Here is a 14,589-nt window from a genome sequence, read left to right on the forward strand (position 1 = left end):
CGACCGGCATATCACATGTGCAGGGCGCAACGGTGTCACGCTGTGCTGCACCTGGTATGCCTTGGCGAACGTAATCACACAGGGGAGGAACTTCTGAGTAATGAACAGAGAAATCGACAGATGGCTGTCTCCGCGCAAACTGAAAATCGGAACCATGTTGACCGACAACGGAAAGAACATGGTGTCTGCTCTGCGTCAAGGAAGGTTGTGCCATGCGCCATGCATGGCTCACGTGTTCAATCTGGTGGTCAAGCGGTTCCTAAAATCCACCATCCCACTGCAAGACATCCTTAAAATGTCACGTAAACTTTGCATGCATTTCAGCCATTCCTACACCGCAAAGCACACCCTCCTTGAGCTGCAGCGGCAGAACGGAATTCCACAGCATCGCCTGATCTGCGACGTTGCAACAAGGTGGAATTCAACCCTACATATGTTAGACCGCCTTTACGAACAGCGAAAGGCCATCACCGATTTCCTGATGTTACAAGCGGATAAAAGGTACTCCCCTGTGTAACTTAGATGTCAGCCATTGGCAGCTCATGCGCGACACCTGCCGCTTGCTCAGGCCCTTTGAGGAGGCCACGCTATTCGTGAGTCGGCAGGACTATGGGATGAACGACGTCATTCCTCTGTTGCACGTCCTGGAACAAATGCTGTTAACAATGGCTGGTCAGGGTGCGGTAGACGTGGCGCACAGATCTCAACGCCACATGACCCCTGTGGGGGCAGGACAGGAAGAAGAGGAGGAGGTAGGAGGACGACATTGGTGCTCAGGAATTATTGAGTGAAATGGGTGGTTTTTCCACTCAGCGGACAGGAGTGGAGGAGCAGGAGCATCTGGTAGAGGAGGAGGAGGAGGAGACAGAGGACCCAGACGCACCGTGGCAGTATGCTGTGGAGATGGAGGCAGGGAGTCCCTCGCATTCCTTGGCACAAATGGCCCATAGCATGCTCGGTTGCTTGCGTAGCGACAGCCGAATAATAACCATCAGACAGAGGGATGACTTTTGGCTGTCCACCTTGTTGGACCCTCGCTACCGTTCAAAAATGGTGGCCTTTTTCACACCTGAGAGGGAGGCCAAAATAAAAGTACTATAAAAACCACCTATGTAGTCAGTTGGTCTCTGCCTTTCTGCGCCAACGTCCATCCTCAGACACTGTGGGCCCTGTGCGCTCGCGTTCCGCTGCCATGGCAGCAGGGGAGGGGTGGGGTGGTAGGAGCAGTGGCAGCTCCACCAGCAGCGGCTGCCGCAGTCTGCAGTCGATGATGAGTAGCTTTCTTCAGCAGCGCAGTGAGGAAACTACTAACCAGCCGCAGCAGCAGCAGCATCAGGTGGACCTGGAGCAGGACCTCAAACAACAGGCTTGGGCCTACTTGGACAGCACCCTGCCAACCGAGGTAGACAATCCCCTTGACTACTGGGCAACGAAACTTGACCTTTGGCCCCAACTAGCTGAATTTGCCCTTGAAAGGCTGTCATGCCCGGCCAGTAGCGTGGCATCGGAGCGCGTGTTTAGTGCGGCAGGAGGTATTGTAACTCCGGAGGACACGACTGTCCACCCAAAGTGTGGAGAGACTCACGTTTGTGAAAATGAATCAGGCGTGGATTAGTCTGGATTTCAAACCACCAGTTCCTGACACAACTGACTAAATCCGCCATGAATCATGCCCCAAACATGTTATTAGGGACAAATGGAAGACCTCCACCTGATCCGTACATTTGTATATATATTTTATTGAGAGGCTGCTGGTCGGCCGACTCATGTTTTGCACATTTTTAATGACTTATACTCTGCAGGTCGGGCCCCTCATGAATTGGGGTTTTTCAATTATTTATACTTCGCTGGACGACCGTCACATGAATTGAACCTTTTTAATGACTTATACTCTGCTGGTCGGGCCCCTCATGAATTGGTGTTTTTAAATTATTTATACGTCGCTGGACAACTGTCACATGAATTTAAACTTTTTAATTATTTATAGTCAACCAGTTCCAGACCGATGGAATAGCAATTTTTTTAAATATTTGACACGTGTTGTCCATCTCATCAATGAGGTGGACTGTTTATTTTATTGGCCACGGTTTGGCCCCCTCCTGTTTCTTACATTGTTAACTTGTTGTATCGGTCACGGTTTGGCCACATGTTTGGTTGTCTTGTTAAGATTTTCTGTAATGTACACAGTTACGCTTGACTTGTCGACTTTCCACAATCTACTAAGGTATAGCATCGCATCAAAGGGCTTTTTTTTTTTTTTTTGGTCTAAACCATTTCTTATAATGTCAATTTGTAGGATACGCCGCTGTAAGGCGACCTACTTTTTTGTCACTGTGTAGACATTTATAGGCCGATGTTTGGCCAGAAAGATATATTTAGTAATAACCTAGCCGTTCAGGCCGCTCCCTGAACACCTCGGGAATTGCTTTGTATATCTGTCGCCTTAGAGGCCGCTGTCTGAACAGCTCATGAATTGCTTTCTATATGTGTCGCCTTTGAGGCCGCTGGCTGGACAGCTGATGAATTGATTTGTATATATGTACTTATTGTCCGCTGTCCGGACAGCTCATGAATTACTTTTTGTATATAGCCTTCCAAACCACTCTCAGAATAAGTCATGATATTCATGCTGTGTATAGCCTTATAGGCCAATGGTCAATCAAGTCATGATTGTTATAGTGTGTATAGCCTTATAGGCCGCTGTCTTTACAACTTTATAATTCCATGCAGTATATAGCCCTATTGGCCACTTTCTGGCATCCAGTTGCTGTAGCCCCCATCACCACACTGTGCCACGGGCCCCTGTACCGCCTTCTCATACTGCTGCCAGATCCATCCTCTGCCATGTGCGTCTTTGTCGTCTGCTCACGCTGCTGGGTTTCAGTTTTAAAACTAGGCCTGTGTATGGCTTCCGAATACTGCTGCCTCCACCGCCACCCTGCGCCATGTGTCTGTCGTCTGCTCACGCTGCTGACGGCTTCCGCTTTTTAACCTAGGCCTGTGTATGGCTTCAGAATAATGCTGCCTACACCACCACCCTGCGCCATGTGCCTCTGTCGTCTGCTCACGCTGCTGCCAGGTCCATACTGATTCATGGCCCCCTGTACCGGCTCCTCATAGACGTGGTTCAGCGGGTTTGCATCACTTCACGGCAAATCGTTGACAAACGCTGGGACGTTCAGTGTTGTGCGCATTAAGCCAGACACCAAAGGGCAGCACAGACCTGTTATTACTCGCTCAAGCATGGCTGAACAAAACCAGTCTCTACCACAAATTGGACCCAGACCTGCCCAGGGTCTCGTAAGTAGATTGCACGGAGGAGTAGAGTTCGTTATTGGAATTAACTGTGAGGGACTTTTAAACCTAGGCCTGTGTATGGCCTTCAATTGAAGCTGCTTCTGCTCCGCCACTCTGCCATTGGACTCTTGATAGTCGTCTCCCCACGCTGCTGCTGGGGGGACTTTTTAACATAGGCCTCTGTATGGCCTTCAATTTTAGCTGCTTACGCTCCGTCACTCTGCCATGGGCCCCCGTACCGCCTCCTCATGCTGCTGCCAGGTCCGTAATCTGCCATGGGCCCCCGTACCGACTCCTCATGCTGCTGCCAGGCCCGTAATCTGTCATGGGCCCCTGTACCGCCTCCTCATGCTGCTGCCAGGTCCAGAGTGTCTCATGGGTCCCTGTACGGCCTCCCATTGCTGCTGTCTCCATCGCCACACTCTGCCATGTGCCACTTTCAGGTCTCCTCACACTGCTGGTGGGTTCCATTTTGTCATAGGGTGCTGTATGGCCTCCCATTGCTGCTGCCTCCACCGCCACACTGTGGCTTTACACTCTGGTTTTGGCCCCGTGACTGCCCAAATGAGTGAAGTGTGCGGTGATTCTAAGATCGACAGCACTCATCTGCATGTCATACTGACTGACAGTATTATTTCTCTTCCCCAGCAGACTCCAAGGGCATTTAAATTAAAGGTACAGTGTTCTGCACTAATATAAAGACTCTCTGAAGCCTAGAAACACCCTTTTTATAAGTTAAATTCGCAGCGAATATATTCGGCTTGAAGCGAATTTATTCGGCGAATCCGGCGAATCAGCCTTACCGAATTTTTGAATAATTCGCTCATCTCTAGTTGTTAATGTCAGTTATGGTGTAATTGTACCAAAATGTTTTTCTTATAAGAGTTAAGTAAAATAAATGGGGCTGCTATGGTCGGTTTTCACCAAAGAAAAGGAGAGTTGCGTGGTTATTCCGGTGGGCGATGGTTAAGAGGTAGGCGGTAAGTACTTGCCTCAATATTCTGCATGTCCCTCAACCATGCATTGCATGGTGTTCAAATATCTCATATCCTCAATCTGTATGTTACAAGCCATCAATTCTGCTGTAAGTTTTTGGGCGGTATAACTCTTTGGTGCTGGTGACTCTGGATTTCCGGTTAATACAAATGTGATTAAAATGTATGTTTTCACACAGATGAATGCATGTATAGATGAATGTATATACGGGAATACTTAGTCAATAGCACAAGTTATGGTATCTTCCTCAACAGGCATGATGTTCAGTATTACTTCCTCAGAAACTTCCACATGGTCATCCATAGCATTTTTTTCCAATTCCTCACAGATTCAACTTTATCAGCATTACTCTTGCGTTCTCCTGTGTGAATTAATTTTAAATCAATCAATACAGCACTGAAGTTCTATTGACTGCTTACTTTAACATTAATTATAATTAAATGTCACATTGAAAGCAGCACATTACATTAATGAAGAGGCATAGCACTTGCAGCATAAGCATATGGCAAACATTATACAAAATAAAATATATATTTTCCATTTAAAATACTCACTTTTTCTGAGAATTTCTTATTCTCTTAAAACTGATCAGCCTCCCTTAACTTCAGATCAGACCATCTTTTTCTCAGTTGGTCCTTTGTGCGTTTTACCCCAAAATTTCTTCCAAAAAGGACTTTAAAGGATTTTGCCCATTATTGCATCCTTCCTTTGATTGGTGTTGTAAAACTTGCAGCCATAATCCTTCCTCAGCAGTATTCGGACCATCTCCACCATCTCCTCCAGAGACATGTTGGTTGCCTTTTTTTTTTTATCTCTTACACTTTTAGGAAGCTGCTGCGATCCTTCTTGCTCACTAGTTGTGTTTAATTCCTTTTGCTCCTCTATCTTGTTCCCACTAAGAGAGGGAGGAGGGAGGGGCGGTCTTTTATAGTGTGAAAGAGCGCCAAAAAGAATACGTAATTTAGTTGGCCAGAACGTTTTTGTCAGAACGATAGTTACTTGTGAGGGAGACGGCTGGTTGGAGCGAAAATTCGCGGATAATTGTGAAGAAAACCGATTTTTCGGAGACAAAAACGACATCAAGTCATCTTTACCTTTCAGAATTTGATAAATGTTTAGTTATACAACATGTTGCAAGGCTTTCCTGTCATGTGCTGGGTGCGGTGTACAACGTAACCCATTGTGACAGCATAAAGCATATTGTATTATCATTATTTCTTACAATATATATTTGGGCCTCATTGTTAAAAATTTTTTTTTTTTTTCAGCTATGGCACAGAAATTTACATCTGTTGCGTTTTTGCCACAGTTTATCGAAATGTACAGGGAGATGCCATGTATGTGGAAAGTTAAATCAAAAGATTATTCAAATCGTTTGCTGCGCAATGAGGCGTTGAAAAAAAAACATCGAATTATGCAAAACCGTGTGCGTACACGCAGATGAAAACTATGTAACACAAGATTGCAAATCTGCGTACAGGGTTCAAAAAGATTAAATAAAATAGAAAACGCTAAAAAAATCCGGTGCTGGCACAGATGTGTATGTGCCACGGCTGTGGTATTTTCAGAGCCTCATGTTCCTGACTGACTCAGATGTGCCAAGGGAGTCTCAATGCACTTTGCTGCCTGGTCCCTCTGATGAACCATCCTTTTCACCTCTGCCTGAATTTGAGGTACCAGAGACACAGGTAATTGAAGTCAAACATTTATCTTTACAATATGATCATATGCAAAGATACAATTAAATCAATGTACACACATTTCTCAAATATATATTTTTATATGCACACATGCACTTTTTGCAAAACTCACGTCAGCTTTAATATACACATTAGACACACTTTAATATATACTTTAGACATTATCCTGCACCATTCCCCACAAAAAATATTGCATGTAATTTACACGTTTTTCACGCGCTGTCATGGTTGACAAAACTGGACGCGCACGAGCCAAATTTTCAAGGCCTCCATTACCGCTCCTCCGTTCTCCTGGCAGAACTTCACCGCTTAATGGATCTTCTCTGTCCACTGATACTGGTGACATATAGGCTGTGTTGGTAGACCTCAGAAAACTGTATTAATCTCCCTGGCGGTATTCCCGAGTGTAGCTCGGGGTAAAGTTTCAGTGCCAAAAGCGGTAACCCCGAGCTACACTCGGGCTCACCATGCGGCGTTGCTCGGGGATTCACTGCAGCGCTTACCTTGTCCTTTGCTCCTATGTGTCCCCTGCAGCGTCCCCGACCATCTCCTCCGGCCGATGCCAGCATCCGGCTTCCGTGTTCCTGTCCCTGTGATGTCGGGACGTACAGGCGCCGGAATCGGCGGGAAATTTGAAAATTTTAAAAAACGATTACATAGTAAAACATTACTGTATCAAAGCATTTCACATACATGTTGTCCCGAGTGCTTTGTCAGGCGCCCTGCCTGCATTTTGACTGTTCTTTCTACCTGGAAACTGAGAAACGTCCCTTTAGGTCAGACGCGGTTTTAGACCGGCTAGAGAACAGCGATAGTAAATTAGAACCACTTGCAGAATTGAATGATGATTCGTGGAGGAAATTCCTCAGACACTGAAAATGATTCTGCGACTGAGCTCAGCGATGTGCTTACTTGGCACTCTATTTCACATTTCAGTGTTTTTGGTTTGATTATATTATTGAATTAAAATTTATTATATTTTTATGATTATATTATAATTTATGATTTTGTGTTTCAAGTTTTATCATACCCGGGATGTTTACTAGACTCCACCACTCCACCTCTCCAGCCCTGACTAACCTTATACATATTAGTTTAAGGTTTGTTTGTTTGCACTGCGTTTGTATATTTGTGCAGGTCTTAATAAATTATTATTTCATCATTTCTGAAGCCTGCTGTCTCCTGTGTCAGTCCACACATCTCTGGTCATACCTGGATCTTTGACACACTACCATGAAAATAATTTAAATTTATCAAGTTCAGTGTTTTCAGAGACAGAACTCAATTTATTCCGAAAAGGCCTGAAATTTTGCTCCAAAAAATCCACCCAACCTGTTTTGAACTCTTTATAGATTTAAATTCATTAGAAATCTTACTGTAAAAATGTTTTGCTCTTAAAAGAACCTCCAGTTAGACACCCCACCAATGGAACAGCTAGGCGACACTAGTTCCACTAATAATGACCCTGCGCTCCCTATGCTGGAACACCTACTTCAGGAGGAAGCATGTGATGGCTTCACATTTGAACACGTCATCAGCCCATATAATAAAGAGAAGGATGACGTCATACATACAGATTTCAAGCCTAGGTCTACTTTTTTTTTTCCCCCACTAGGCTAAAGAAAACGTCATTCCCACTTTCTATTAAGTTGTGTTGGAGGATATTAAAAAGGACATGTGGGCACTACAATAAGAACAGTCCATTCACTAAATATAAGCCCCAGGTTTGGTTCTCACAGCTGGAGAAGAGAATTTGTATACTACTATGGCCCTTATTAAAAACAAGGAAGAGGTTATAATCAGACAAGCTGATATTAGGGGGCAGACTGGTCATCCAGGATAGATATGTTTATCTTGCTGAGGCCCAAAGACTTTTGGGAGATCCTAATACATATGAAAAGCTCCCTAGAGATCCTCTGCTGGAATATAGAGAGTCCTTAACAGCTGTTAGATGAAGCTTTCAGGAAAAAGGTTTTATCTAAAAACGAACACTCATTCCTGCTCAAACAACACCCTCTGACGCCGTATTTCTATCACATACCAAAGATCCATAAGGATTTAGAAAACCCTCCGGGCAGACCGATCATAGCTGGTATAGCTAGAATCACCAGTAACCTAGGCTGTTATATTGATCATTTTCTTTAAGATTTAGTCACCAGTTTACCCCCATATGTCAGAGATTATGGACATTTTATCTTCATCTACATGGTCCCCTGAATTCAAATGGCTCTTTAGATGTAACATCTCTTTATACGTCCATTGAACATCAATATTGATTACTTGCCATTCAACAATCTAAGAACAGTAACATCTCTCCAATACAGGGCGATTTCATACAGAAAGCAATTCGCTACACCCTGACACAAGTATTTTTCCTTTATGGGCACCACCTACAGACAAACCAGAGGCACAGCTATGGGGGCTAGGTATGCACCACCCAGTTATGCCAATTTATGGTCTATTGGGAAGAGGAAGCCATTTGGAACAATCCTTTTCTGAAACAACCTGGTGAAGTATGCTAGATACATTGATGACGTTATTATCTGGCATGGATCAGATAATCAGCTTGAAGAATTTCTACAATATTGCAACAATAATCCCTTTAAGATCGGATTCACACATGTGGTAGATGAGAAAAGTGTTTTTTTTAGACCTTGAATTACGGGCTGATAGGGAAGGGAACATCCTTTCCAAGACCCATTTTAAGCCCAGTGCCGAAAATTCGTACCTACATACCAACAGCCATCATCACCCCAGGTTAAGAATGTCCCCTTCGGTCAGTATTGCAGATTGAGGAGAACTTGTACCACCAGGTCTGATGAACAAAGCTCCATTTTGAGAACAAAATACCTTGAGAAAGGGTACAGTGAGTCCCATGAAGATGAAGCCTATTTGAAATATAGGGCACAGTAAGGAGAAGATGACCTCCCCTATAACCTAAAATTCTCTACACATACCAGATGTACCAAAGGGGACGCAAATAACAAATATATAAATCATGTCAGATTCTGTACCAGGTACAATACCAAGGCATTTGACATACAACGCATCACGTCTCTGAATACCTATGACTGAAAATTTCTTTAATGACAAGGAATGAAACTAAATCTACATTGTCATATTTTCTACAGGTCACATCCCAGCCACTCAAATCTTCCATGTACGTTACACTGTACCGTGTATTAGAATGTACAATGCCTTGGTGTACGCATTTTACACTAATGCACTGTACACATTAAAGGCATTTGACTGCGTTGGTGTGCAATGCCTTTGACAGTACACTGCATTTGCAATATTGGTGTGTTTTTTTAAGCACAGATAATCTCATTTTAGTTCTCAGGGAGAAGTCTTCTCTGTCCCCGTTTATGTGGTGGAGGACATTTTTTTTTCGGAAGGGGAAGAGGAGACTTTTTTCCTCTGAGAACAGCTGAGATCTGTGTAGATGGTTGAGGGGCTGCCTGTGATCTCCTGAGATAATTGTGATTAACGATCACCTGAGTTAAACCAGTGAAAGAAAAGTCACAAAAACCAATAAATGAAAATAAGCGCTGACCACTGTGCTTTTGTAAAGCCACATTCTGGTTTCACACTGATGGTGTGGAATTTGCAGTGTTTTCTGTGCAAACGCTGCACCGCATCACAACCCCTTCATGCCACCTGCTGAGGCTTTGTATGTGAAGTTACACACCAAAATTGGTCCACAAAGCACATTGCGATGTGCAGAATCGGATCGCATGCCTATTCACACCCTTGTACATACCCCGAAAAAGGGTCCTGCACCTTTTTGGACCGGATGCGGTGCAATTTGAGCCCTGCCAAATGTAGGTCTCAAATTGCAACGCACACAAATCGCTTGTTATTTTCCCAGGAGTGCGGTTCCTGTCCAAATGACGTGTTATATCACAACGCATGTATGTGAAGTTAGATTAAAAATGTGTATTTGGTCTACTTTTAATTGTGCATGTTATTATATTAAGTGCATTTTCCTGCTGTTTAACATGCTGTATAATTGGAACATGAAATTGAATTTAGTGTTTTTGTATGTGCATTTTTTGCAGTATTCTAAAAACACACATTGACCCTAGGGCCACACCATCTTTTAAGCAGCTAATTATAGGTACTACTCATTTTGTCTAAAGAAGCGCTACACTATTTTTTATTATATATTTTAAGCAGCGTTTGTCAGAAATGCTGTACAGTACATTTAAAGCAGATTTCCACTCGACCTATCAAAAAATAACAGTCATCAGCTGCAAAAAAACTGTAGCTGCTGACTTTTAAAAAGCAGCAAATTACCTTTCCCTCGGTCCCGTGGTGTATCCCCTGCAGCTCCTTTCACTGGCCGTCCTGGTTTCCAGGACGACGGCATCTTCACTGTGGGCACCCGGCTGTGACAGCTTGCAGCTTCACAGCCGGCTACCCACTGCGCATGCGCGAGTAGCGCCGCTTTCGTGAATAGTCCTGTAGTCTTTTGGGACCTGTCACATGTCCCAAAAGACTACAAGGAAGGACACCTTCCGTTTCCAAACGTCTAGGCGATCGTACCAGAAGTGGGAGCAGGTACCTGTCAAATTTGGGTACCCGCTCTTCAAAAGGTGCCAATCCTTAATGGGGAACGGGGGAGCAGTCCTTAAAGTGGAACTTCCCCTTTTGGATGGAGCTCTGCTTTAAGATAATTTCCCATGGGACATGTTTACACCTGTGTGTTTTCACCTGGCCTGTTTTTTGGAAAAGGTCAGAGCCTTTTTGGAACGCCAAAAGTTTTATGTTTTTGTCAATACTTAAATGGAAACACTGCAGACAAAACACGTATTTAATTTTGTCTGCGTTTTGACGTTTTAAATCTGCCTAGCAACAAAAATGAAAACAATAAGGCACAAAAAATTCATCAAAAACGTGTGCCAAAAACACCACAATGCAGAGACAACTACAAACGCAACCTGTGTAGGTGTGAACCTAGCCTTAGGCACTTGAGCGCACATTTTGCCACAGCCAATTTTAACAGGCATTTTTTGAGTCAAAGCATGTATGTTTGCATTTGTGGAAAGTTTTTTTTTTTTTGTTTTTAGGCATACTTTGGCAAACTGCACATCTGCATTCCACTTTGGGGTGAAAACTAACCAAATGTCACCACAAAAATGACATGCATTTGCATGTGTTGCCAGAACACACAAGAATGCTGTTAGGAAATGACCCAAAATACATGTTCGATAAAGACAAACATGCACATCCAAATTTCGATCAAACATTTTACAAAACATATGTGATTGTGATAACCAAAAAGCCACAAAAATGTTCTTTACAAAATACACCACAATGAGCATTAACATGTCCAACAAAGCAAAAATGGACTTTTTTTGGCCCATGGAGTGCTGTGTCTTTCTTCAATGCTCATTTAGGTGCGTGCGTAGCATTTGTTAAATGCTAAAATGTGCAGCAATATGCATGTCTGCCAACAGCAATTTGGGTGCCATTAACAATGAATGACACCCAAAATCACAACGCATATTTTAAAGAGCATTTTAGCACAATTTGGAAGTGCAGTAAGAATTGTGCAATTCTGCCAACAATTCCGTATTGCTCAGGTGAGAATGCATTTCAAATGACAATACAATTATACTGTATGTATGTGTATAAACACACATGTATGTAGATATAGATCATGTTTTAGCTTGCCTTTTGGGACAACAATCCGCTGCTTTGTGTGGGATATTTTCTATGTTTGATTACAAAAACATCTCAAATTTATGTTCTTGCCCTTTTTTGTCATCCACAGATTCTACTCATACGCAAATATGATGGTAGCTGCTTTAACTTCTCCAAGCAGACCGTCCTGCGCCACATAAAAAAATCGGCTGTAGCCGAGATTCCAGCATCGCTCCACTGTGCTGAAGATACAGCACAGTTGGAGTGATGTCAAGCGGTGCAACCCGGCTTTTTTTTTTTAAAAAAAAGTGGCCCGCAGAATCCCTGGTAAGTCAAGTTGTTACAAAAATCAAAGTAAAGTTTTTACTACTGTGAAAAATGTTTGGCCACATTCATTCTTAATTTAAGCAATAATGTTGTCTTGTTCTAGCCACAGCTGATGGGCGCCAGGCAGTGGTCTGCTTGGTGAAGAAGGCACACAGGACAGCCACCTTAGACTACTTAATTTACCCATTTTTTGGATTCTATCTTTCTTTCATTTAGCTCATTTTCAGCTGTTTGTAGCACCCGAATGTGCCAGTGCCAAAGAATCAAGCCATCACCTGAGGCTGATTGCAGGTGTATTTAAGCAGTAACCAAACCTGCAATCAGTGCCTTGGTGTTTTTCCCATGAGCCCTTGTCCTGTACCCTGTTATCTACCTGCTTGATTCTCCTGCTCAGTTCTGACCACGATTGAACTCTGCCTGCATCAACCCAGTTCTCCTTTTTGACTATTCATTTCCTACCCCTCTGTACCAGATCTGCCCAATTGTTCCTGACCCGGCCTGCCTGACCACTCTACCTCTCCAGCCCTGACTACGCCTGTGTTTCTGAACATATAAAGTAGATAGTTGAAGGTTTGGTTTTTGTTTGCACTGTGTGTGTGTTTTTGTATACTTGTGTTGCTCTTAATAAAATTATATTACATCACTCCTGAAGCCTGCTATTCCCTGTGTCAGTCCACACATCTCTGGTTATATCTGGATCCTTGACAGCCTGACCTTCATTCCCTCTACTAACCCACCCCCACCTACAAGACTGCCCCAGCAGACACCACCTCAGGCCTCTCATGTGCTATACTTAATGTATGGTACTTACCAAACTCATCTAAGGCCAAAATTATCATGCCCCACAATATGGCTATCATGGTTCAGGAACACCTATGGAGCTCATGCCACCACCAGGGGCACCTGGGTCCCACTTTGTGCCGGAAAGACAAAGTCAGCGCTTAATGTATTCACCTGCCAGTGCTCCCCAGAGATACATGAAACCTACACTGCCATTGCCCCAGTACCTTGAGCATCAAGATGCGTCCCAGGAGGAATGAGTTTTTCAGACCCTGTAGATTAATTTTTTGGACAATGTTATGCCATATGTTGGCAACAATGCCATTTTGTATTCCTGTCTAAAAACATTTTAAAAAAAGGTTACCCCAAAATGTTTCTAAAGTTTTGCAATTTATTGCACAAAAAAAAAGTATGTTAAAAAAAATATGTTTTGTAATTTAATATATGCTGTCTATTACTTTGAAAGTTTAGAGGATATTGAAAGTGTAGAGTATAAACACATACCAGGTGATCATCAGCCTTTCCACTGGTAGGATAGAGTCCCTGGAGGCGTTTTGACACTCAAGCTTGCTGCTGAGTAGACCCAGCAATTCATCAAAGCTATTTTAAAAAAAGGTGTGACCTAAATGTAAGATTCAGGTAGTTAAGATGTGATCAGTAGAAATATGTCCCGGAGAAAAGCAGAAAACTACTATATGGTGCCTGATTGCGGCAGCTCAACAGCTATTGATACTGTCGCGATTGGACTGATGCGCTGGTATCAGAAATTCTATCCCTGACTTGGTGATACAAACCGTTCCTGGTCCACTCGACTTTGGGCACTTCAGAAGCCTGAACATCATGTGGGCTTTTACAGGAACACCCCCCCAGGGTTGATTAGCCAAGAGCAAATGTCCAGCCCAAGTCCATATTTCAATAAATTGAGGACCCTGAGATATGGACGGGGTGATTTGTACAAAGCCGGTTTTATTTGACTGGCAAATCGTGGACTCTCTCTGACGTGCTCCAGTCACAGGATAACTCTTGGTAAAAATTTTGTTTTTATTCCATTTTATTTTATAGTGAATAGCCAATTGTGTGTCTTTGTATTTTCTGTAATATTTGTAACTCTTTATACTTTGTACATATTTTATGCACCGCCCACTTTTGGGATAATAAATCATAAAATTAATAAGTGACTTCTGAGTACTAAGCTCGGGCTCATATCTCCAGAGAGATTGTATTTTATTGCAGTGTCTATGTGCTCGGTCAAGTTCATTGCCAATCTGCATGCAATTGCACTGCGTGTCGGCAGATTGCAAGCAGATTGTAAAGTAGCAGATCTGCCAGATGGAGATCTGTGTGGTGGCCCAGCAGGCCAGGGTGGTGGCAAGCTACCGTTTGTTGTGTGTCTGATGTGGGGGTTTGTGGACACTGGATGAGTGATTAACACCGGGGTTCTAGCTTGTAGGATAGCTGGAGAAATCCTGGAAGGCTGTGCCAATTGCTACACTGCTCCCCAACCCTTAGAGTGCACCAGATTGTATATAAGATTCGTATCTGTGTGTGGTCAGCCAGCTGGATTGGAGTCTCCCTCTAGCGGTGGCCAGAGGTAGTGCAGGATTTGAGAGGATGACTTGTCAGTACCTCCTGCCCAAGGAGCAATGGGCACTGTACCTCATACCAGGGCTGAAAGGCAAGGCCCTGGATGTGCTTGCGAGTCTTCCAGAAGGCCAAGAAAGGGACTATGAGGCTCTTAGGCAGGCCATTGTTAAACGGTACTATCGCCAGGAGGTGTACCGCAAGCGTTTCAGGACATTGCATCAAGGTCTTAATGACACTTACATGGACTTTTACAGTCTGC

This window comes from Staurois parvus, unplaced genomic scaffold (assembly GCF_062004578.1).
Source record: "Staurois parvus isolate SC_StPar_1 unplaced genomic scaffold, SC_StPar_1.0 ptg001869l, whole genome shotgun sequence".
In the NCBI taxonomy this organism is placed as follows: Eukaryota; Metazoa; Chordata; class Amphibia; order Anura; family Ranidae; genus Staurois; species Staurois parvus.